At 44.9% G+C, this 26,076-nt stretch overlaps 1 protein-coding gene across 2 annotated transcripts in view; it reads left to right on the forward strand.

The window, feature by feature from the left end:
* Nucleotides 1–4,390: 4,390 nt before the first annotated feature.
* The window catches only part of PLXNB1 (plexin B1), a 170,247-nt gene continuing 148,561 nt past the window's right edge, over nucleotides 4,391–26,076 (forward strand). The window contains exon 1 of one of the 2 annotated variants that reach the window (XM_087923446.1): nucleotides 4,391–4,980. The gene's annotated coding sequence lies outside the window, so the exon portion shown is untranslated. The remainder of the gene's footprint in view (nucleotides 4,981–26,076) is intronic. The other variant, XM_087923447.1, reaches the window with a different exon arrangement.

Here is a 26,076-nt window from a genome sequence, read left to right on the forward strand (position 1 = left end):
CTGGCTGGATCTATGTGAAGTTGCTTGCTGTTTTGATAGAGAGTGGTTCCTTTACCCTTGAAGGAAGTGGTGTTTCCCCTTTCAGATTCTGTTAAGGATGCTGGTCTCACCAAATTCAGCCGTATTGAATATGGCAGACATTTTGTATCCTGCCCTGGGAATCAGAAAGTGGCAGGGGCCTATCACATCCCAAGGAGGAGACCTGCACTGAGAACTTGTCCAGAGGTCTCCAAGGAAAAAAAATAGAGCCACAGGGAAAAGCCATTTTCAGTACAAAATGACCAACGGTGCCAGCAAGGAGGGAATCCCAAGAGACAAAATGGCGGTTACGACATGGCAATCAAAGCCTTGCCCCTTTGTTCAGTGCATGCGTCACATGGGAAAAGGGGTGGGGCTTTGACCACTATGCCGTGACTGTCGTTTTGCCTCTTTTGACCCTCTACTTTGGCTGCTATTAAAAATGACACAGGAAGAGAATAGTTGTTCCTTTTCTTCAATCTCCTTCAATAACACTGTTCTATGAATGGTTTGCATTAAAAATAGTGGCACATCTTCCACTGCGTTTTGAAATTGCATGCTTTGTCTAACTGAGGGCTGGCTTTGAGCTGAACCAACAAAAATAAAGTTCAGTGAGTTAATCGGTAAAAGAAAGGTGTTATTCATTAGTTAAGTAATTACAACTCCCATAATGAGGTGATGAAAGCTATAGTACAACTTGTCTCAAAGGTTCCAGGTCTGGATACCTATTTTGATGAATATTTAACAAATAATGATGGCCACGAACTTTTGTCCACCTGCCTGCCTGTCACCAAACTCATTAACCAGATGATCTGAACCGAAAACAAAGGTGGACTTTTGCTTTTTTTTTTTGTAAACTGACTGCTATCTTGATTCACAATCAAAACATGGTCTAAATATCAAGATGACACTGTTATCAGATTTTGTAAAAAGAATTATTTTGAAAAGTTTAGCATTGTGGCAGATGCTTCAATGTCTCCAGTAATACCGAGTCATGTTAATTATTTGTGATATGTCTGCTCTTACTGTGAGGATCCTCCTACACTTACCAGTTGGACACAAATACATACCTTTCATCTTATATGAGGAAGTACAGATAGTCCTCAGCTTACAACAGTGACCGTCAAAATTACATCAGTGAAAAAAGTGACTTATGACCATTTTTCACACTTACAACCATTGTAGCATCCCCGTGATATACATTGACTCACATTTATGACAGTTGCAGTGTCCAGAAGTCATGTGATTGCCTTTTGTAACCTTCTGAAAAGCAAAGTCAATGGGCAAACCAGATTCACCTAACAGCCATGTTATTAATGTTACTACTGCAGTGATTCACTTAATGAATGTGGCAAGAAAAGTCGTAAAATAGGGTAAAACTCACATAACAGATTTATCACTTAATAACATAAATTTTGCACTTGATTGTGGTTGTAAGTTGAGGACAATCTATAGCTGATCGGCCTATGGCTGTCACTGGCTAAAAGGATTCTCTACTTCTGGTTATATCAGCATAATTCAGTTGGTATATTGTATGTTCTCCAAGCACCAAAATCCAACACTTTAACTTCCCTCCCACTATAATACTGGCACTTTTCTCATCCCTTGCCCTTATTAAATTTTACACTGGCAACATCCCACATTACCCTCACATAAAAAATTCCAAATATTGGAAGCATGTTTGAAGCATCTTTAAAAGAGAAATATGTATACAGGGGGAAAAAATATATTCTACAGACTGACTTCACATGTTTCACCAAACCAAAATGTCGGTTTAGTTGTTTGTGGCTTAATCGTTGCACAAATCAAGCTTGTTATTGCTTATTTATTTAGCCGTTATTAGCAAAATTATGACTTAGAATGCTTTATGAATCAGGCCCGAGCCTCTGATCCAAAAGTGAAGAAAGATCAGACTGACAGGAGAAAAGTGCAGAAATAGGAGTTACCTCATGAGTCAAGTATTTTTGAAGCCAAACATTTCAGAATTATATTTTAGTTAAGAACTAAGGCTTAGAGATAAGACATTGTTATTTTAAACATTAAGCTACTTAATGGGTATAGCAGGAGTGTAAATGCATGCTTGAACACTTACTGAGGGAAGGTGTCTCTTGTATTGTACACAGCTCCAGCTTTCAGCATAACAAGTCTGCTTCTCATAACTGATACAGCCATGGAGGCTTTGATTGTAGCACATTTGCCTGTTTATGCCATGAAAGGGGCTCAGAAACAATGCAATCAGCCTATCATGTCTGGTTTAGTTTTAGCTCAGAGCTGCTCTTCACATTTATAAACTCTGGGTGGATGTTAATATTCAAACAACTGTAGAAGGCAACCAGAGCAATGTCATTAAAAAAATACTTTAAAGAAGACTTCTAATCCCAGAAATTGACCCAGATTGGATCCTGCAGCATTATCCTGGGACATGTATATTTGCAGACATTTTCATTTGTAATGCCATTAAAATCTTTATTTCTTTTCCAATTCTATTAGGCTCTGGGCAGCTTAACAAGAAGGTTAGATAGACAATATAAAAATAAAAGTTGAAAGTGCCAAGAACAACTAAAGGGCAACACTATGGTTGAACAAGGTTTTAATTAGTTTGTGAAATGCCAACAAGATTTGGGCTATCTGTATTACAAAAAGTGAGAGACCTGGGAAGGCCTGCACTTAGTTCACATCCTATGGACCTGAAAAGGGAAACCCTACACAGGCCCACTCTAGAAAATTAGCCTGAAAGGTCCAAAACTACCTGTGATGGAGGAAAGGTTGAAGATGATGGAACTTGCAGAGATCGGCTTAATTAATTTCTTTAATTAGAGAAAAGATGGTATAGATAATCCTCGACTGGTAACCATTCAAAGTTACAAAGGCACTGAAAAAGTCACTTATGACCAATCCTTACACTTACAACTATTGCAGTTCAGAATTTGGGCAGTTGGCAACTGATGTGTATTTATGATGGCTGAAGCATCCAGGATCATTTGATCATCACTGGAGGTTTTTAAGAAGAGAGTGGTCTGACTTGTCTGAAATGGTACAGGATCTCCTGCTTCAGCAGGAGGCTGGTCTAGAAGACCTCCAATGTCCCTTCCAACTTTATATTGATTCTGATCATTTGTGATTTTCCCAGATGGCTTTTGACAAGCAAAGTCAATGAGGGAAACTGGATTCAACTGTGGCAAAAATGGCCATAAAATTTGGTACCATTCAATGAACAACCACCTTGCTTAGCAAAAAAAATCCTGGTCCTAATTTTAGTTGTAAGTTGAGGAGTACCTGTAGCTACATTTATGGTTGACTGGGAGCCTCCTATAGACTTTTTGCATGAAAGAGAAAAAAATGCATAGCTTGTGGTTTGATAATTAGAAAAAATGGGTAATAGAAAAAAAATGAGATTTTTTATAATCAAAGAATAAGAAATAAGTTTGTAATCGTACTGGTAGTCTGTGACTTACAACGGTTTCACTTAGTGACCATGGGCTGGAGAGCTTCTCTTTGTCATCCAGCCTGCTGAATCCTCTACCCCCTTGGGGCTTCCAGAAGACCTTCTAAAATGTCATTTAAAAAAAACAGAAGCAGCAAGCATTCTTTATTAGTTTCATTTATACCCGGCCTTTTCTCCCTGAGCTAAAAGCCCCATTTGTGTATGGCCTATGTATCTGTCTCACTTTTATCATAGTAACTTTGGAGAGTGTTTATTTTATTTATTTTACTTTATTTTATTTGGTTTGTCAGTTGCTTACAAGATAAAAGGTATGAGTAAAAACATAATAGTAAACATAATAAGTAAAAAAAATAGGTCTAAGTAAAAACATAGTTACGAACACAGACTCATAGTTATGAGTGTGGAATCAGCTATGTGTAAACCTGCAGCTTCTTTTGAACCCAGGACTCGGGAGTACCAGGGCAAGGAACTCCCCTCCACACGCACCTTTTTTAAAACTTTTTTTTTTTAAATCCCTGGGACAAACGGTGCTTATTCTGGAGCTTCTTCATCCACGGAGCACGCGGCAAGAAGCCCTGCATTTCTTGAGGCGGGAAGAAGGAAAAAATCCTGCCTCGTGTTGCAGAGTTGCGGCTCCCGGACTCCGGCCTGCCAGCTTTGCAGTGAGAGAAAGCCGACTTCTCCCGGCTGGTTCTGAGGGCGGTTCGGGTTCGGGGGCGGCACCCTCTTCTTTTACCTGTAAACAAGCCCGGAGCCGCGGGCTGTTGCTACTGCTGGCGGGCGGGCGGGCGGGCGAGAGAGAGGACGGGCGGACAGCTTGGCGCGCTGCGAATTTCCCTGCAGGGCCCGCGCGATTCAGGCTGGAGGCGGCTTGCCCGCGCTTCCCGCAGGGTTCTCCGGCCGGCGCTCCTCACCCCGGATGCCTCTGCGGAGGAGGGGCGCCGCCGGGAAGAAGCGGCGAGGCCGGGCTTGGCTTTTGTCAGCCGGCGTCGCCCCGCTCTCTCGCTCTCTCTCTCTCTCTGTGTGTGGCTTTTGCAGTAGCCGCTCACTCGCAGCAGGGGCTCTCGCGCCTCGCCTTGTTGTTTGCTTTTAACGGCGGGCCGGTCGCCGAAGTACTTTCCAAGCGCCCGGCAGCGTCGCTCGCCTCCCAGGAAACCCCAGAGGACTGACGGACTGGGGCGCACGCACGGAGCTGGCGGCGCGCTTGGATCGGTGCCTCTCTCCGCGCAAGCCTCTCTCTCCGGAGCAGACGCGGGGAGGAGGTGGACTTGCGGGGAGTTGGAAGGGAAAGGGGTGGGGAGGGGGGCGGGCGGCTTGTTTACACCGCGCGTTGGAATTCCCCGCGGCGGAGAGAAAGGTGACGGGGGTCCTTCCCGGCGGCCGCGGCTGGTGCATCGGCGGAGGCTCGGAGATCGCCGCTCGCTCGACCCCACCTCCCCATCCCCGATTGTCCTGGAGTGAGACGCCTGGGTTCCCACCCCGCCCCCAGGGCAAGTTGTTCGGAGATGGCATTTGGGGTGAGTTTGCTCCTTTACTTCTCCTTCCCCCCTGTTTCTTGGGTCTCTCTCTTTTGTTTCACGCTCCTTCTGCCTGCCCGGGAGACTTCGGCGGGTGGAAGAAAATAAGGCGAACGGGAGGAGAGAGAGAGAGAGAGGAAGAAAGAAAGAAAGGAAGGAAGAAAGAAAAGGAAGAAAGAAAGGAAAGGAAAAGAAAGAAAGAAAGAAAGAAAGGAAGGATAGAAAGAAAGGAAAGAAAGAAAGAAGGAAAGAAAGGAAGGAAAGAAAGAAAGGAAAGGAAGGAAGGAAGGAAGGAAAGAAAGGAAGGAAAGAAAGAAAAGAAGGAAAGAAAGAAAGAAAGAAAGAAAAAGGAAGGAAAGGAAGGAAAGAAAGAAAGAAAGAAAGGAAAGAAAGAAAGAAGGAAAGAAAGGAAGGAAAGAAAGAAAGCAACCAGAAGATTTCAACATTGTGTGACCCGCCTGGGAGGAGGATATAGAGACCCCCCCCCCTGTTTCCTCACGATCTCCTTTCCTCGTCCCCCCAAGTTTTTCTTTTCTCCCATTCATTCTCTCTCTCTCTCTCGCTTTCTCTCTCTCTTCCTCCCCTTCCTGAGAGCGAGGCGGCGCTGGTTTGAATGGGAGTTTTCTTGGCTCTGGTAGAGGCAGCGGCTTTGGGCCCGGCTCCCCAGAACTTATTGTGGGGGGGGAGGAAGCGTCGCCCTGAACCCCGCGCTGCTTTGCCGATGGCCGCGTCGCCCCGGGCAGACCGAGTTGGGGTGCGTGTGTGCGTGGGGTATCCGCTGCCTCTCGGAGAGGTGTGTTTAACCGGAGGTGCCTCCGGCTCGTCGAGAATGACCCCTTTATTCCCGCTTGCTTGCGAAGCCTCTGCCCGCTTGCCTCTCCTCCCTCCCCTCGCTCCCATCTCTGTTCCTTTTCAGCCCTGCCAAGAGAAAGGGGTTAGCCCTCCTCACTCACCCACCCACCCACCCACTCACGCCCAGCTAACCAGCTTCGAGGTTGGAAATCTTTTGCTTTTGCCTTCTCCCCTCCCTGGGGAAGAGGAGGAGGAAGGGGCGAGGAGAGCCACCCTGAAGCAGCAGAGACCCTTCCCCTCCGAGGGCTGGACTCGGTCCCACCCCCCAGCCTTCTTTGTTCGGTGGAGGTACTTGCCCGCCTGTCCCCCAGGGAGCATTTCGCTTCTTCTTGGTGGAAACCTGAGATGGCTTTTTCCAAGAAGGTGGCAAATTGGAGCTCTGGGCTTTGGGGGTTTGGGATCCTTTCCCCGAACCTGCTGTACAAAGCAGGGTGTGTGTGGGGGGGGGGGGATCTGTGGGCTTTTTGGTTCTCCCTTCTGAATTTGGAGGCACCTCCAAGGAAGAGAGAAGGCAGGAGTGGTGGAGTTGGGAGCAAGAATCTGTGCGGGGTAGCTCCCCTCTCGCGGTGTTTTTAACGTCCTTCTGGGTATATTAAACATGATCTTTCTTTATGACTGAGAAAACCTGGGTGAAGGCTGGGGTTCCTGCCTTGGCAAGGAGACTCTCAGAGGTTCCATAAAAAAGGCAGCGGGAAAATCAATTTTTGGTCTCCCCATCTTTTCATTTTGGGTTGCTATCTCCATCTGCGGTGGACTGAGAGTATTCCAAAGTTGGAGAACTGGTGGGAAAATGTTAAATGAACAAATCACCATATGGGACGAGACTTTATAATGAATTTATGTAGCATAATTGGCCACTTACCCTTCTTGTATGCACTTCATAATCTGGGAGAGAGATTGTGGATTCTGTTTGTCTGTCTGTCTGTCTGTCTGTCTCCCCCCTCTCTCTTGAAAGTTACTGTGCTCTAATCCATCCAAAATCATGTCTCTATCTGTGTGTGTGTGTGTGTTAGTTGTTCATTTAAAAGAAGATTGCATTGTTACACTTTTTAACAGGCGGCTCTGTAGATGGAGCATGTCAGATTTGCCAGTCAAAACATACTGTGCAGATATTCAGTGTTTTTCCTTATTTTATTTATTTTTTACTTTTTGCGGAGAGAAAAAAATAAGATATGGTGGCACAACTTTAGGGATTGAAATTATTGTTTGGATACCTCATAAAATTTGTTAAACAACGCATAAATCTGGTCTGCAGGCACATCCATAGTGCTGGTGAGAACTTTTCTGCATCAATTTACAGCTTCAGGAGAATTAAATTTGTAGAGAACTTGAACTTTCTGATTAGACATCTCCCACCGCATCCTTTGCAGTTTACAATTTAGAGATTTTAAAATGTATTGACAGGTAGGGGCGTGGTGCAGCCTAAGAGAAGGATGGTTTGCATCTTCTCCTTGCTGCAGTTAGAAGTTGCCAAAGGTATAATAAAACTAGATTTCCCCTCTTCATTTTTTTTTTCTGAATCTACTTGGGCCACAGCTAAGGTAGTGTAATGAACTGGGATGAAAGTTATTATTTAAAACATGCTACATTACATAATGTAGGAGAGCTGTGTTAATCTTGGCAGTCCAAAATCAGCAGTCTGACAAGCACCAGAAATTAAAGCATTCCTTTCCACTTGGAAAAAAAATATTTTCAATATTATTTTTTTTTAAGGAATTGAGAAGGTGAATGAGAATATAAAAGGCGAGGAAGGGGCACCTATCTTTTCATGCCATGGTAAAACATGTTTAGCTGGGGTGTAACACTGGCCAGAACCAGAAAACACACTCCCACGGAATTGCCAATTAAAGGCCAGGCCGTCAGTAAATCCTTATGCTGGAGAAATGCAGACTTAAAAATAAAAAACACCTCTTGACTCTAGCAATAGAAATGTCTACTTATAATTGGGTATCACTTTGGGTAAATGATTTTGCTCCGGCAGATCTGGAAAATGGAACTCCTTTTTGGGAAGCAGGCACGGTATGTGGATTGTTGGGCTTTCCCCCATAGCAGTGTCAGATACACGCTTGAGCAGAACCAGGCTGTGTGATAGTTGTGAAGGGCAGCCACTGTCATCACCTTGGGTTGCCTGTGGAGCAACAAATGTAACACAGTGTGGTGTGACACTTTGCCAGCAGATGTCACCCCATGTGTTGGAGAGAAAAGGTTTTAATTCTTTGAAGGTTTTAGAAATAGGGAGGGGCTCTCTTTTTTTCAGCACAGGATGGTCTCTGCAGCAAGGGCTTTGTTCGACCCTGTTTTTAAAGGCTACCTTATTTTTGTCATCTGTTGAAGGTATTCTATCTAGGCATCTGTGTCTCAAGCCACTTATTGCATTTCCAGTCAGACTGACAACACTGCTAGGTCAAAAGTCCAAAAATAATGGGACACGACCATGGGACATTCTGGTGAAGTGCATTCCTATAAGTGCAGGACATCTGGCAAGTCAATTGCTGACTATGGACTCTTTGATTTACTAGGGTCAAAGAGGTGGTGCAGAAATTTGGTTTAATTAATGCAGCAGAGGCTAAAGCGGTAGCATATGCCTCTGGTTAAGAGGAAAAGCCTTTCCTATATCTACCCAATTACAAGCACAGGATCTAACTTTTTTTTTCCAAGTCAGTCTTGATTCCTGGTACCTACATGAACAAGTGTCAGGATTCCGATACACCCAGGGGACGGGGGAAAACCAGGGTCAAGGGTGACAATGAATGATGTGTCTCAGAGTCGGCTACACCCAGGCAGTGCCAGACAGTTTAACTCCCAATAAATCCTTTTTAAGTTTTGGAAGTTTGGCTCGAGACTCATGATTTAAATGGGGGCAACTGCTGGAATCCTGACAGCTGACAGCAGGGAGAGAGAGAGAGAGGGAGAGAGAGCTTAAAGCGGAATTAGAACTCACAGTCTTGCTTCTAGCCTGATGTCTTAATCACTATACCAACTTCCTATATCATGCTAATCTATGGTTTCTTGGCTAGGCCACAGTGGTGCCTTGACTTTAGCTGTTTCATGTAGTAGACCTGGTTTTCTTAACCAAAGTTTATTGACGTTCCTACAGTTGGCTGGGCCTGCATGCTAAGTTGCAAACTGTTGTGCATAAATTGTGGTAGTGGATTCCTATTACTTGCCAGACAAAACAAACAAATGATTGTGCGTTAGTGCAGACTTTTAACCCAGCAAGTGACTGTCTCAAAGGCACCTCACAGATTTCATGGTAATAACCTGATGGCACATAATCAATCAACCAATCAATCAATCAATTGTCTTAAGTCCAATGCTCTTTTTTTTTTTTTACTTTGGCTTCTGTTTCCTGTGGGCAGCATCAAAATCTTGGCAGAGCAGAACGATGCCTGCAGATACAGGCTCTCTGCCAAGCCAGACAAGGATTCAGAGAACCATCTGATTTCCAATAAAACTTGAGAGCTAACAGCCTCTTCATTTTTTCTATAGTCTACGAGAAAACTGAGTCAATTAATTCCTGTAAGCCATCTATAGTTTGGCTAGTTTCAAGCGGTTAGATAAATTTTGCATATAAATATAAATATTCTGGCTCCTGCCACTCGCACTGCCTGCTTCAGGCAACACAGGGGCTACTTTCATACAATATACTTAATCTAGCTATACCATTTTCTGGGCTTCAAGTTGAACATTATATTAAATCATGACTTAAGCCAACAGGTGGCTTGCATACATACAACAGCTAGTCAAAATTACTTCTAGCCAAGTTTAGTGAATGCAGATGGTAAGCCTTCACCCAATTTGGCTAACTACCGTGTTTCTCACAAAATAAGGCCAGGCCTTATTTTTTTTTTTTGACCTAGTGACTTAATTCCCCCCCACCTTGCATCCTCGGGTGGGTGGGCAGCGACAGCTTGGATGTTCGGGAGACCTTCCGCCACCGTTGCTTTCCCTTCTCCCTTGCTGCCGCAGCGTTAGAGCAACGCCGCAGCATTTGGCGCAGCCACGTGCGGCCAGTGAGGGCTCCTCCCTGCAACCGGAGCCCTGAGGAGACACTTGGCTTCAGGCGCTCCTGTCGCCGCCTTCCCTTTGCCTTAGAAGGTAAAGCGAATTATTTTAAAAACAACACCCTACTACAACAAAGCCTCCCCTGCCTGAGAGAGCAGCCCAACCCCATGTGGGGAGGCGAATCTCCTGGGGCCGCAGCACAGGATTGGCCCACCTTGGGAGAAGCGCCCAGCCTCCATCCCTGCCTGGTGCTGGGCAGAGCGCAAAGAGCTCCGCCGGGGGCGCCCAGCGCTGCTGACAGGCAGGCCTTCCCAGCGGCAGAGCTCTCACCAAGGCAGCGAGCGCCTCCCCGCCGGGCCCTCCGCTCATCCCGCCAGGGCAGCACCTGAGCCGTGCAGGCTGGGCAGAACCAGGAAACACCCACGGCTCGCAAGGGAGAAGGGAAAGCAACAGTGGCGGAAGGTCTCCCGATATGAAGTGCCCCACCAACGCAGGCAGTACCATATCCGGGCATGCAACAAAGTACTTCCTAACGGCAAGCCCCCCCCCATTCCCCCCCATTTTGCATGTTTAATATAGGCCTTAATTTGGGGGGAGGGGCTTAATTTGATTTTATGCCAATAAAACATGGTGGGGCTTCCAATTGGTGGAGGCCGTATTGTTGGAGAAACACGGTATGTTATATGAACATAGCCGTTAAGCTTAAATAGCTGTTTCTAGTAGGCCTTATTGTATTGTATGAATCCAGCCCTTATAATGGGTCGAAGATGCTTTGTGCCTTAGGATATTGTTTGTTATGCAACTCAGACAGTTGCGTTTAATTCAACGAACAATGGTTAACTTGATGACAGTCAGTGCAATTTGCAAGTCCTAGCACCAGGCAAAATTTTCCCTGGCATTCACCTAGCCTGATCTGCAGAAAGGTAGAATGGGACAAGGATCCTTGTCCTCCATTTGGAATTCTCCTGCTTGGCTTCCCTCCTCCCACCCTATTGTTCAAATTTAGTCTAACCCCCCGCCCCCGCCGCCTTTGTTTCTTGAGAAACAAAGTGGGAGCAACTGGACAGTAGTACCTTTTGATTGGTACTGCTAGGAGCTTTTGGCCCAAAGAACATCCACTCTCCCGTTCCTGATTGCAGCTTAGCTGAACAGATTAAACATTCACCAGTCCTCCTGTGCCACCTCTCCTGCCTCAGTTATAGTTTTATAAAACCTCATTTAGGAAGCGGCTTTGTCAAAGATCTCCCTCCCCCTTTTCTCCCGGCATACTGTTAATCTCCTAGGAGAATGTGCCAACTCAGAAATCTTTCCAGACTTCCTTATTCTAATTCTGGACTGCTTCCCAACTTTCTCTGTTTTCTTCGTTCTGGAGCAGAGTGGGCAACTTTTTCTTGCCACACATTGGGTTTTTTTCTCCTTTTGGTCTTCTGAAGACCACGGGAGAGAATGGGTTTACAGTGATGTTACTAAAGGAGGCAGGGTTAAGTTTTTCAGACTCATTTTCATTTTGGGGGTGTCCAGAGGAACAATGAGGTGCATCCAAGCTGGGTGAAAAATGTCACTCTTGTTTCAGATATATATCCTTTCCAGCAAAGCTAAATGCATAAGTATCCATTGGTTTACCTTTCGTGTTTAGGTAGTTTGGATAGTGTTAGAAATGGGATGGGGGATATATTAACTCCACAAGACGCTCTTTGCTCCTCTCAGGTGTAGAGAAAATTAGTAATAAAGTGATCCAAGAAAGCCTTGCAAAGAAAGATCAGTTGGAATGATGGATAAAAGATTTCAGAAATTCATCTTCCAATCTTACGCATTTCGGATATAGAGGATTTCAATTTCCAGAATTTCTAGTAGCTGACTTGAAATTCATCACATCTGAGGTCCTGGTTAAGACAGTTAGTTACAGGCTGAGGGGAAATAGGAATTAGAAAAGAAAGTGACGGAACAAGTCAACACCTTTTGTGTTATCCTTCTGAAGTAATGAAATATGTTTGCTGAATCTGAAATAACACTGTAATCTTAGGAATGAATCCAGCTTCAGTTCTTGCAGTTTTCTTTTGAAAGACCTGTGCCAGTGGACAAGGAGGGGCCTTTGCATGAATGCTTAGGGAGTTGCTAAAAATGCACAACCTTAGGCCAAATTACAGGTGCAGTGGTCACTATGCAGGGCAGAATCCTTCACTCAGTTTTTCTTTCCCATAAAAAAGGAGTCAGTTCACATATACTGAACCAAGCTTTATTTAATCATAGTTTAGTGAGTAAATCACCATTGTGTAGATTCTTTTTAATAAACCTTAGTCATGTCACATAACCAAATTAGCTGGGTTCCCATGCAGGTAGTCCTTGACTTACAACCATTCAGTTAATCAACATTTTAAGTTAACGATAATGCTGGAAAAAATGCCTTAAGACTAATCCTCACACTTATGAGTATCACAGTCCTCCTGCAACTATAAAAAGAAATTTCCTAACAGCTAGAACAATTAATCAGTGGAACGCCTTACCTTCAGTAGTTTTGGATGCTGCATCACTGGATACTTTTAAGAAGAGACTGGCAGACATCTGGAACAGTATAGGGCCGTGATGGCGAACCTATGGCACGTGTGCCACAGGTGGCATGCAGAGCCATTTGTGCCGGCACACGAGTTGCAGGCAAACTTACCTCACTGCGCATGCTCGTACCTCACAGCTGATTTTCGGCCGGTTTGAGGCCTTTTTTGACCTCCCAGAGGATTCAGGAAGACTTCTGCAGGCTTTTCAGAATGAAAACTAGGCCCGTTTCATCACTTCCTGTTTTTCCGGAAATACCAGAAGGGACAAAACGGGTCTAGTTTTCGGCCTGGGAAGCCTGCAGAAACCTGCAGAAGCCTTCCTGAAGCCTCTGGGAGGCTGAAAAGGACCGCAAACCAGCTGAAAGTCAGCTGTGAGGTGCAGTGCAGGTAAGGGGGCAGCGGGGTGGGATGGGGTGGTGATTGTGCATGCATGCATAAGGGGCGTGGGGGGGCGCGCATTGCCTTCTGGGTGCTGGTATGCAAGTGTGAGCGTGCAAGCGCGCATACAATTTTTGGCACAGGAGCCCAAAAAGGTTAGCCACCACTGGTATAGGGTTTCCTGAACAGTGGTTGGACTAGAAGACCTCCAAGGTCCCTTCCAACTCTGTTATTCTGCAATCAATTATTGAATGCATGCATGCATTGAATGCATGAATGAATAAATGAATAATCACTTTTGTGCCCCCTATAACAAAAGCAGTGTATTTTGTGAAAAAGCTCAACCACACAACATCAGTTCATAACTGATTCCAGCAGCTTGAGATGTTTTGAGCTTAGCTCCGGTCATTTCAGAACATGCACCAATGTTCAGGGAGAGTAGCAGTTGCAGAGGTTGTTAAAACCCCTGTAAAGGATGCTTCCAGTAGGAAATTGGTGCCTCCGAGGCCTGCAAAGGGAAGCCATGAACGATAGATAATTCCAGGGAGTGTTTTGAGGGCACTGAGATGGTTGTTTTGCTTAAGCAAAGCATGTTTCAACTTGGCCAGAAGCTGGATGAGAGAAGAGCCTTAAGGTATGCAAATCCGAGCTTTTTGAAGTGCCAGTTTGGAAGGAAAAGTGGGATGTGACTAAATGGATAAAAAAATAATATCACCGAATAATAATTCAGCTCGAGGAGTCAAGCATAAATTGGAAGCCTGGAACTAAGCACTTAGGCACAAAATGCAGTTCCGTGGGGATTCCTGGAAGTCTGTAGCCCCAGCACATCTCAAGGGCCCTCATTTGAGGATGAAATCCGTCATTTCATAGGCTGCTAATAATGAGGTCATGTTTGAGCCATCTGTTGGTTCATGAGCAGGAATACTGCAATTTATTGCATTCATATCTCTCTTTCCATATGAGGAGGATGTGGATTTCTGACCCTACTGTAAATATGCTACTCTGGAGCTAGTGAGATGATTGGGGGTGGGTGGGTGGAGCCTTCTAGATTGCGTGGCCTGGCCTTCCAAGGATATGGCCTGACTTTGTGCTGTAACATTGCGTGGTGTGATTGCTTTTCGACTCAGCAAGCTTGTTGTTGTGCATGACGAAAATAGGGCGTGGTTCAGCATAATGGTTCTCAACCTGTGGTCCACGGACCTTTGCGGGGGCCATGATGTCATCACAGGGGGTCTGTGAAAACTCGAAGAAATGTTATGATTTAAATCTTGAATTCAGTCTTGGAGGTCCATGGTCGGTGGTCAGAAAAGGTATTTAAAGAGGGTCCATGATGAAGAAAAAGTTGAGAACCACTGGTTTAGCGTGACTGGAAAGTCTGCCCATGGTAGCTTCTTCAAGAAGCCATGGTTAAATCAATGAGGGATTAAGGTGATGTATGAATCCAGTCATTGAGCTAAGGCAGCAAGTTGGGTTCATGTAGTATATACATGTAGTAAAAGCTGGATAGTTGGTTGTGACTTTCAGGTATCTATCCAGCCACTATAATTTCAAAAGTATGTTTAGGACTCAGAGCAAGAGGCGAATCCTACCGATGAGTCTTCTATTTTTGATTCCTCTGGTTTAACTGTGAGGACAGAGTTCAGAGGTTTTTCCTTCTGTTTTAAATTAACTAGAATATAGGTTTCTCTGAATCCCACAAGCTGTTGCCTTCCTCTAATCTTTTGCTGTTCAACTGCGTGGGGAATTCTTTGTTGTAGTCCCAACACATTTCGAGGCCCCAGGCTGGGAGAGCTGATGTTCATTGTAGTTTGTTTGAAACAAGACCACACCAAACCATGTTTTGTGGAGTTGATTTACTTCAACCATCCCTAGTTAAGGCAAATCCCATGATTTGAAGTTTGGACATAATACTTCATGTATTCATTATGCTTTGCAAGTCATGGTTTAAGGTAACATACGCTGAGCAACAGCCATTGAAGCTTAATCAAAATTGTGGTTAAACTAATTCTAATCTAGAACAAAGGATGAATTCAGCCTGAGTTATGGATAGCTGTGGTACACATGGTTCATTCACGGGTATTTGCAAGGGAATGCGAGTATCATAATGTCACAAATGCATAATTGGCATATTTGCATCAGATGCTGGGATACAAGCCTGTTAGGGGGGATTTTCACTGTGCATCTGTTATTTCTCCATCATAGTTGTCTACCTGGGGACATCTATATGATAGCTAGATGATTGTTCTATGACAGCTAAAAAAAAACACCTCTTCTGTACGAAGTAGATTAAACAACCTCCTGGTTGATTTCAACTCTTGGTGACTTCATAAACATGTCCAGGTATTTTTTCCTGAAAAATGATAGGGAAAAGGTTGGTTTTGCCTTCTTCCATTTTTTTCCTCCTCAACTTTCCAATCTTTAATCTGCAGCTCTGGGATTTCCTGATAATTTTCAATGCAAATAGCCATGTCTGACCTTGATTAAATTCTTGGAGATCTGCCAAGATAGACTGGCTGTTGTCACCTGAGGATAAAATGAAAAAAAGAATATAAGCATACTGTATTTTCAATTTAAAAAAAAATGCCTTTCATTGTACCTGCATTTGACTTTATTGCCAACCTGTTCTTTATTGCCCTACACTGCATGGTAGGCTCTAAGGAGAGAAGTACAATTTACAACAGTAAACTTACGACCGTTTTTCACACTTTTGACTGTTGCAGCATCCCTATGGTCACATGATCAAAATTCAGATAGTTGGCAACTGACTCACATTTATGACGATTGCAGTGTCCTGGGAATCACATGATCATCTTTTGTGACCTTCTGACAAGCAAAGTCAATGGGTAAACGAGATTCACTTAACAAACATGTAACTGACTTAACGACCACTTTGATTCACTTAGCAACTGTGGTAAGAAAGGTCGTAAAATGGGGCAAAACTCACTTAACAAATGTCTCATTCAGCAACATAAATTTTGGGCTCAATTGTGTTCATAAGTTAGGAACTATCTGCAAACATCTTCCTCATTCATTTGTAAACTGTGAGTTGGGCTGTCAGTGAGGCCTGTTCGGCGTAGAGGTTGTCCTTATCTTACGACTGTAGGTCACCACATGACTGGATCCAATTCTATGACATTTTTGTGTGACAGTTAATAAGGGAATACCACGGTCATTAAATAAACCCTGCAGTTCCTAAGCAAATCCATTTTACCCAATGGGCCATATTTTTTTTTGCCAGAAACCAGAAGAACGCTCTTTCAACAAAAAACTTGAAAAACCACTGTCACATGATCACGGGATGCTGCAAATGGTTGTAAAAGTAAGCCAGTTGCCAAGCGCCCGGAAGGTGACCATGTGACTCTGTGTGTGTGTGCGTGCGCGTGCGCAAGCGTGTGTCATAATTCCAAAATGGGGTCATAAATAGCTTTGAAGGGGGTGCATCGTAACTTCAAATGGTTGTTAAATGACCAGTCATAAGTAGAGAACTATCTGTATTGCGGGGGGATGAGACAGAATTTGAAACAGCAAATTATCAATCTTGATACACCCAGCAAAAATAGAATAAGATTTGTGATTGTTTCAAAAACCAGTTTCCTTGCTGCGTATCATCTGTGCTTGTCTTTCAGAGGCTCCCATGAGTATTCTTTTTAAAGACTTCCTTTTCTTTCTCTTTCCTCCCTAATTTCCTTCCTTCTTCCCTCCTTCCCTCCCAGATTTCGCCTTGCTTTATTTTTAACTTGCAGTTTTGTGCCTAGCACTCACTCTTGTGCCTAGAACGGAGTGCTCTCAGTATTGTATATACAATAATAACAGTTTTGACTTGGGACAGCGATTCCCTCCTTGGCTTGCCTGTTATCCTTCTTGCATGCTTCCTAAATTGCTTGGGGTGTGTGTGTGTGTGTGTGTGTGTGTGTGAGTGTGTGTATGTGTGTAGGGGGTGAGGAGGTGTTTTTAGAACATTTAAAAATAGCTCCATTGTCTTTGTTAGCTTGCTTTTTTAGACATAGTCCTTCTTTGGTAGTGATCTTTTCACCAGAAAACAGAAAGAAGAGTTATCCTTTAAAGGTTGTTGTTTTTTAAATTTATTTTTGCCTTGGCAATTAGACTTTTTTTTTAAAAAAAAAAACCTTGCCACAGATCTTGGGGAATGGAAACTTCCTGCTGAAGGAAGAACAGATGGGAAAAGCATTCTGGGAGCGAGAGGGGCCCATGCCACCCATGGTTGCGGTGGGATAGGACCTGGAAGGCTACGGTGGGAGAACGAACTGCTATTACATGGTGATCCGGCTTCTTTGGGAGCGCTGCCTCCTACCTTCCTCAACTTTTTACATAAACATGGCGCAACCCTACTATTAGAGGGAGGCTTGTTCTGAATTGCCTTGGCAAGTTTCTGGATAATATGCAGACGGCTGCTAGAAGCAACCTCCAGCTTCCTGCTCTTCAATCCGTGGACGTGAGGAGGTTTACCCCTTCTCTGAGCTCTGCAGTTGGAACCCAAGCCTTCTTCTCCTCCTTCTCTTGCCGGAAGAAGGGGGCCTGAGCTTGTGTGTGGGGTGTGTGTGTGTGTGTGTGCATGGGGGGGTAGGGGGGTGTTGGATTTAAGCACAGCTGGCTTTGGTGGGAGTTTGGCTTTTGTGCTCCCTGGACTTCTCTCTCTTTCTGCCCTGGGTGCCAGGGAGTGACAGCTCACAGGCAAGCTGCCAAGCCCTGAATTGAAGAATGTGTGAGGCCTTCAGCTCTCTCTCATGCTTTATCAGAGGGTACAAAGAATAGCCTCGACTCAAAAGCTGCGGCAGTGCAGGTCAAGAGAAGGAGGAAGAGGAATGTTAGCGTTAACCCCTTGCAGTTCTGGACGGCGGCTCCCAAGGGAGGCAGGGTTGAGATTTAACGGAATAACACACAGTTGGAAAGGACCTTGGAGGCCTTTTCATCCAAACCCCCTCCTCAAGCAAGAGACCCTACACCAAGGGTGTCAAACTCAAGGCCCATGGGCTGGATATCAGGCCCACAGGGTGCTTAGATCCAACCTGCAGGGCTGCCCTGAAAACAGCAAAGGAACGGCCCGCAGTGCCTCTGCCACCAAAAACGGAGCTCGGGAGTGCCATGAACAGTTCCCCTGGGCTCCATTTTTGGCTGTGACGGCCTCCTGCAGCTCTCTGCCACCAAAAACGGAGCTCGGGAGTGCCATGAACAGTTCCCCTGGGCTCCATTTTTGGCTGTGACGGCCTCCTGCAGCTCTCTGCCACCGAAAATGGAGCTCAGGAGTGCCATGAACAGTTCCCCTGGGCTCCACTTTTGGCTGTGACGGCCTCCTGCAGCTCTCTGCCACCGAAAACGGAGCTCGGGAGTGCCATGAACAGTTCCCCTGGGCTCCACTTTTGGCTGTGACGGCCTCCTGCAGCTCTCTGCCACCGAAAACGGAGCTCAGGAGTGCCATGAACACTTCTCCTGGGCTCCACTTTTGGCTGTGACAGCCTCCTCCAGCTCTCTGCCAGTGAAAACGGAGCTCGGGAGGGCCGCACGCTCTGTTTTTGCTGGCAGAGGGCTGCAGGAGGATTCCCCCAGCCTCGCCCGGGCTACCACAGGTTCCTCTGGCATGAATGACGTTGATCTGGCCACCCCTACCCTGGCCATACCCACCTGCCCCGCCCCTCCAGGTCAAACACAACCCTGATGTGGCCCTCAATGAAATCCAGTTTGACACCCCTGCCCTACACCATTCCAGGCAAGTGTCCGTCCAGTCTCTTCTTAAAAGCCTCCAGTGATGGAGCACGGACAATCTCTGGTGGCATCCTTAGGTTGTTGGGGTGAGTGCAGCTGATGGAGGAATTCTGGGGTTGAAGTCCACACATCTTAAAAGGTGATGACGCTCAGAAAGAACTGGTGTATAGATAGTCCTCAACTTTGCGACCATTCAAAGTTATGATGCCGCTTTCCCCCAAAAAACCAGGTACTTACAAACTGGTTCCAAAGTTCCAGTGGTGGGAGGGGAAATCCCCCGTGGTCACATGACTGCACCTCAGGGACTTGGCAAGTCACCTGGATTTACAGCATTTTTGTTGAAAACCAGCATTTATTTCCAGTTTTGGACAAAAATGTTCCAGAGTGAATAATGAGTTTGCTTTATGACTGTGGTATTTGCTTAACTGCTGCAAAAAAAAAAAAGTTGCAAAAACACATCCCATCATGTGATCACCTGCTTTATAACCATCATGACTTATGACCCTAATGGGCAGGCTCCGTTATGGCTGTAAGTAAATGACTACCTATAAAAGAGCAACTGCGCTTCCAGACTATGCTGAACTGGCTTTTGGGGTGGGGCGGGGTGTGTGCGCGTCATGCTGTCTGAATCTGGCCCATTCCACCGTATTGTGGTGTGTTGTGAGAACTCAACCACCAAGTTAAACAAATTGTGCGAGCGCAGCCAATGGGTTTCCACAGGGAGAAAGGTCTATCTCTAGGCTGGCCTTCTGGCAGTGGACAAAATTAACATGGCCTGCTATGAACATACCCAGTTATTTCAGCCTGGAAAATAAGTTCTCTGCTTTCCATAACAAGGGCTCACATGTTCGGCCTTTACTTCCTTTGCCTTTTGCCGATGAGGCGCTTTGTTTTTCCTTGAGAGGTACGGTTAGCAAATCTCTCTTCCTTTCTTCCAAGATGTTTCTAAGTTTCAAGATGTGCCTTTTTAAACTAGATTCGTATTATAGGTAATTAGGTAGAAAACATGCTGTTCTTGGGCATGAGTGTGTATTCATTTCATCGGCACAATATAGTAATTCTGTGAAGGAGGCTCCATCTTTAGATTTGCGCCCTGAAAGAGAGCGCGTACAAGACTTAGCCGCTTCGCTTCTTCCCATAGAACAAAATACAGGTAACCTTCGACTTACGACCCCAATTGAGCCCCAAAATTATGTTGCTGTAGTGAGAAATTCATTAAATAAGTTTTGCCCCATTTTACGACTTTTCTCATCCCATTTTATAGACAAATCACTGCAGTTGTTGATTAATCACTGCAATATGGTTGCTAAGTGAATCTGGCTTCTCCCTTGACTTGGCTTGTCAGAAGGTTGCAAAAGGGGGGGCCACATGACCCTGGGACATTGCAACCATCATCAATATGAACCTGTAGCAGGGGTCTTCAAACCTGACAGCTTTAAGACTTGTGGACTTCAACTCCCAGAATTCCTCCTCCAGTCATGTTAGCTAAGGAATTCTGGGAGTTGAAGTCCACAAGTCTTAAACTTGCCTCTTTTGAAGACCCTTGCTGTAGGAGATGACCAGGCTGAGCCCGAGGGAAGGGTCAAACGCACCATCAGTCATGAGTCCCTGTGCTCCCACAAGAGATCTAAAAGTCCTGGCCACCTTGAATTATTTTCTTAACTGCAGCTAATTTCCTTTTGACTATTAGTAGTTTAGATTCTTGTGGAGAACTCAGGTTTGCAATAAATCTTTACTTAACTTGCCTGAATCTCCTGGTTTCCCCTGCACTTGACAGAACCAGTTGCCAAGCACCTGAATTTTGACCATGTGACCATGGGGATGCTGCAGTGATCATAAGAGTGAAAAATGGTCTTATGTTCCTTTTTTCAGTGCCATTGTAATTTTGAATGTTCACTAAATGAACTGTTGTAAGCTGAGGACTACCTGTATTGGCATTTCAAGGGTTGTCGGGGGCCTTGGTACTCTCTGAACTTGGTGATTAGCTTGCAGGTGTTTGATTACCCGAGCAGGTAACATCAACAATGCTAATGATTGTGGGGTTTGCTCCCTGCTTAGATACTGTACAGTATATTACTGTATGCATACTATATAGTATTGTATCTTATATAGTATATGCAGAATATACTGTCATATGAGGATGGGGTTTACTCCCTTTTAATACAGATAGTTCTCAAGTTACAACAGTTCATTTAGTGAGTTTGAAGTTACAACAGCACTGACAAAAAATGACTTACGGCCTTTTTTCATAGTTTCGATCATAGCATCATCCCTGTTGTCATGCGATCAAAATTCAGGCACTTGGCAACTGACTCATATTTATGACGGTTGCAGTATCCTGGGGTTATGTGATCATTTTTTGCAACCTTCTGACGAGCAAAATCAATGGGGAAGCTAGAGTCATTTAACAACTGTATTACTAACTTAACAACTGCAGTGATTCACTTAACAACTATGGTAAGAAATTGAGGACTACTTGTAATATAAACTATCTTTCTTCCCCCCAACCTCCCTCCCAAAACAATTTGGGACTCCTAATACTTCATACAGCAGCATCCCATAACTGGAAATTAGGTCTTCCAAGTCTAGGTTGACTAGCATAACAGATTAGAACAGGGTTGGGTAGCTTATGTTTTAGCTTCTGGTATGTAAATTCAGCCGTCCCATTAAGTTCTAAAATGATTTACTTCTCCAGCTCAGGCATAGAATGTGCACAACCAACACAGCAATTATATGTGAGCATGGTTTAACACAGGTTTAGGGATTAGGGCATTGTGCAAGTGCAGTCTGTGATTCTGGGAAATGTGAGGCAGTCTCAGATGTATAAATGAAGATTATTGTCCAACCTAAGAAGAAGAAAAAAAACCCCCACCTTTAATTCCAAATGGCAAAAGAGGTCTAACGCTGAAGCCTCTTCCTTTATTTAACCCAGTCGTTTCAGCATCTTGAGTATTCCAAGGAGAGCAAACATAATATTTATTTATGCCTTGGTTTTAATAGTGTGTTTCCGCCCCAGCAACTCAAGGGAGGAAAAATAAAACATAAAGGGGTGATAGGCTGTGAAAAGACCAGATACCAGGGAGATGAAACCAGCCACAGAATGACAGAGGAGAAAACAGGAACTCCCGAATGTTGCTCAGCGGGATTGATTACGGTGGAGCAAAGTCACCATTTACATAGCTCTGCAATCAAAGAGGTCAAACGAGAAGAAAGGAAGAGTCTCATCATGAATCTAAATAGGGGAATGATGCATGTTGGCCCGAACAAAACATAAGCAGACCAACTCTTGAGAGTTGATTGGTCGGGAAAGAAAGGTTGGTGCGGAGATGGATTGAGGGTGAAAAAAATGAACCCAGTGTGCAGCTGCAGTGAAAAAAACATACACCCTGCTGGAAATCGTTAGAGGAAGAATCCCCAAAATTGCAATCTCCCAAAGCAGAGATGTCAGACTCAAGGCCCCTAGGCTGGATGCGGCCGAGGGTGCTTAGATCTGGCCCCCTGGGGCCACCCTGGAAACAGTGAAGGACTGGCTCCCGGTGCCTCAGCCAGCGAAAATAGGCTCCCGAGCTCTGTTTTCGGCTGCAGGAGGCTGTCGCAGCTGAAAGCAGAGATTGGGAGCCCGTTTTTGCTGGCAGAGCGTTCCAGGGCACCACAGGCGTCCCAGGCACGAGTGACATCAAGCTGGCCACGCCCACCCGGGTCCCGGGGACAAACGCAACCCTGATGTGGCCCTCAATTAAAATTGAGTTTGACACCCTCGTCCTAAAGGTTTTATGAGAGTCAGTTTGGTATAAGGGTTAAGGCATTAGGCTAGAAACCAGGAGACTGTGAGTTCTAGCTAGTCCTGCCCTGGGCACAAAGCCACCTGGGTGACCTTGGGCCAGTCACTTTCTCTCAACCCTAGGAAGGAAGCAATGGAAAGCTATTTCTGGAAAAAAAAACCTTGCCAAGAAAACTGCAGAGGCTTGTTTAGGCAGTCTCCAAGAAGACATGATTGAATGGAAGAAAAAAAATGCTTTAATGTGGTGGTTTCTCTTGGATGTAGCATTTAAGAAGGAAGGGGGGAAGCAAGGAAGGAAAGGGAGGGAGGGAGGGAGGAAGGAAGGAAGGAAGGAAGGAAGGCAGGCCATCCCTTTTCAAACAGGATATGGCAATGTTGAAGCAACTCAAAAGAACATCCAGAATAATCAAGAGATTGAAGGACCTCTTCTCTTAGGAAAGATGATTTCTTAAGGGAACAGATAAGCATTGGGACAGGGTAAAATTGTATAAAATGATGCAATCGGTGAAGAAGAATGTGAAAAGAGCTTTTTTTTTTTCCTATTCCAAAATTAGAATCTGGGGTTATCAATGAAGAAGTTGGATGGGAATTCCAGATCAGATAAAATACTGTGTGCACAGCTCATAGCTAAATTTGGATATATGCTATTTAAAATATAATGACGTGCAGCTTTAAAAAGATAAATCAGACAATCATGGAGGATATAAAGCTGCAGATTAAATTTAAGATGAGAGGGAAGTCTCGCGTGATTAGTGGGTCAGGACCTCAAGGAGAAAGATGCTCTTGCGATGACCTTGGTGCTCTCTGAGCTTGTTTGTTTTCTTGCAGACATTTCATTACCCAACTAGGTAATGTCATCAGTGCTAGGGTATGGGTTGGCTCCTTGTTTATATGCAGTAGCTTGCCCTGCCATTATTGGTGAGGGTGCAGTTTTCTCCTTGCTAGTTCCTTAACTGGGCTATTGTTTTCTGCTTGTATATTTGTTTGATGTTAGATGCTCTTACCCTCCAAATCTCTTCCTTTTAGTAAAATTGATTAGGCGCTAGCACAGTCCTGATTACTGGTAAGAGCAAATTCATGGTGAAACCAAAGCCATGAGGAAAGAAGCTTTCTCTTGTGTGAAGGCTTCAAAAAGAAGCTAGACAACTTTTTGGCTTGGGCTCAGTCTTGCATTCCTGCCACTGAGAAAATGGGATGTCCTGTAAGAGCCTACCCTCTTCAATTGGGAAGGAAGGAAGGAAGGAAGGAAGGAAGGAAGGAAGGAAGGAAGGAAGGAAGGAAGGAAGGAAGGAAAAAGGGAGGAAGGAAGGAAAAGAGAAAATATGGAGAAAGGGTGGATGGCAGGAGGAAGGGAGGAGGGGAGAAGAGATGGAGAAGGAAGAAAGAAAGAAGGGGGGAGGGGAGAAGAGAAGGAAGGAGGGAAGGAGCAAGGGAAAGATCTAGAGAAAGGATGAATAGTGGGAGGGAGGAAGGAATGGAGAAGAGATGGAGAAGGAAGAAAGAAGGATGGGAAGGACGGAGGGAGGGGAAAAGAGATGAGAAGGAAGAGTGGAAGCAAAGAAGGAAGGAAAGGGAGGAAGGAAGGAGGGAAGGGTAAAACAAGTAGATGCTGGTCTGCTATGCCTCATTGTCCTTTACATGGATTCTGTTCTCTTCCCCCTCCATGTAAATTAAGTTTATTCACTATGAAAATAATTCAAAACAAACAAACAAAACAAACATTCAGAACAGAATATTTTTACTCTGAACTAGCATGGCTCCTTATCCTCTTTTTGCTGAAGTAAAATACTAACTTTTCTTCCTGGAACAAAAAGAGCAACAGCAAACATCCTAGTTATGGCCTTCCATCCACTTCAAGGGATCTCATGCCAAATTACAGTCCTGGAGATCCAGACCGATTTGCCTGCTTGGTTTTTTTTTTTTTTTTAAAGTTGTCCTAACATTTGAATGCAAAAATGGTAGTTTATATCAGATTGACAAGAATGAGGGAGACCCACCTGCTGGCGGTGCATCTCATTTTTCGTCTCTGGCTTGCTTGCTCTTTGGCATAAAGTGCTCAACTCGTGTACAGGTAGCATCCTCGACATACAACATTTCATTTCGTGACTGTTCATGAAGTTACAACGGCACTGACAGAAGGGACTTACGACCGTTTTCCCACCTGTATGACCATTATAGTATCCCCATGGTCACGTGATCAAAATTCAGATGCTTGGCAACCCACTCATATTTATGACAGTTGCTGCACCTTGAGGTCAGGGGAATCCCCTTTAACGACCTTCTGATGAGTCAATGGGAAAACCAGGTTCACTTAACAGCTTAAGAACCGCAGTGATTCCCTTAACAACCGTGGCCAGAAAGGTTGTAAAAGGGGGACAAAACTCACTTCACAAATGTCTCGCTTAGCAACAGAAATTTTGGGGTCAATTGTGGTCGTAAGTCGAGGACTATCTGTATTTTAAAGAAACAGATTAATAGTTAACATAAAATGTGGCTGCTGGCAATGGCCTGTCCCTGCTGCAAGTGGTAGTAACAGAGTTGGAAGGGACCTTGGAGGTTATCTAGCCCACCCACCCTCCCCACCCAGGCAGGAGACCCTGCACCATTTCTAACGAATGGCAGTCCAGTCTCTTCTTGAAAGTCTCAAGTGATGGCGCTCCCACAACTTCTGAGGGCAAAGCTGTTCCATTGGTTGATTGTTCTCACTGTCAGAAAGTTTCTCCTTATTTCCAGGTTAAATCTCTCCTTGTTCAGTTTCCATCCATTATTCCTTGTCTGGCCTTCGGGTGCCTTAGAAAATAGCTTGACTCCTTCCTCCCTGTGGCAGCCCCTCAAGTATTGGAAGACCGCTATCATGTCTCCCCTGGTCCTTCTCTTCACTAGACTAGCCATGCCCAGTTCCTGCAACTGTTCTTCGTATGTTTTAGTCAGCAGTGGATTAAGGCTCACTGGTGTCCTAAGCACTGACAAAACTTGCTGCCCCCCTCCTTGTACAAACCAAGCCAAGCTGAGGCTACATAAATGTTTTTGTGGTGCTTCATTTGGGCCTGGTGAATGCTTAGTCTGCTTAATGGTTAATACACCACTGGTTTTAGTCTCCATTCCCCTAATCATCCTGGTTCCTCTCCTCTGCACTCTTTCGGTAAATAAATTCCTTTTTTGTGTGTGATCAGAATCGACTGCCCATTCATTATATCAAATTACTTGAATTTTAGGTGCGTTAATGTCTGGGTTTATTGATTTCTCTGGTTGTCCTGTTTCATGGCTTCCTGTTTGGTTTAAAGAGATGGCCAGGAGCAATTGAGCAAACAATCATTTCTCTAAAAACCCTAAATTGCCTAAGAGGTAGAAAGCAATCCTCTTCAGCTTTGCTTACCGAAGTGGGAGAAATTGGAGCTAATGGACACTAGATCGGGCTTGTTTGCCAAGGTTGGTTTGCATCATTGTTCATTCAGCTGCCTGTTTGCAGTGAGGTGTTGTGTGAAAAGGGCTCTTTGTCTGGTACAGAATCCGGAGAGGCGGCTTCCTACCCAGCGACAGAGAACAAGCTGGCTGCCAGGGTGTGAAATGCCCGCCTGGGCCTATTGGAACTCAGCTTCCTTCTCAGTGGGAAGTAACTTGTCCGCCTTGTCAGTTGGGAAAGGATCTGCTCTTGGCATTCGGGCTAATTGCTCATATCACAGATGGCTTTCAGGGTCCATCTGCTGCCTGCCAGAGAAGCCGCATTGTAAAAGTAGTGATGGTTTGCTAGCGGGAGCTGCAAGGCAGTGACCTCGTTGGCATCAAAACGGAAGAGAAATTTCACTA

The sequence above is a fragment of the Pseudonaja textilis genome, chromosome 2, assembly GCF_049901715.1.
Source record: "Pseudonaja textilis isolate UNSWEBS1 chromosome 2, rPseTex1.2, whole genome shotgun sequence".
Classification (NCBI taxonomy): domain Eukaryota; kingdom Metazoa; phylum Chordata; class Lepidosauria; order Squamata; family Elapidae; genus Pseudonaja; species Pseudonaja textilis.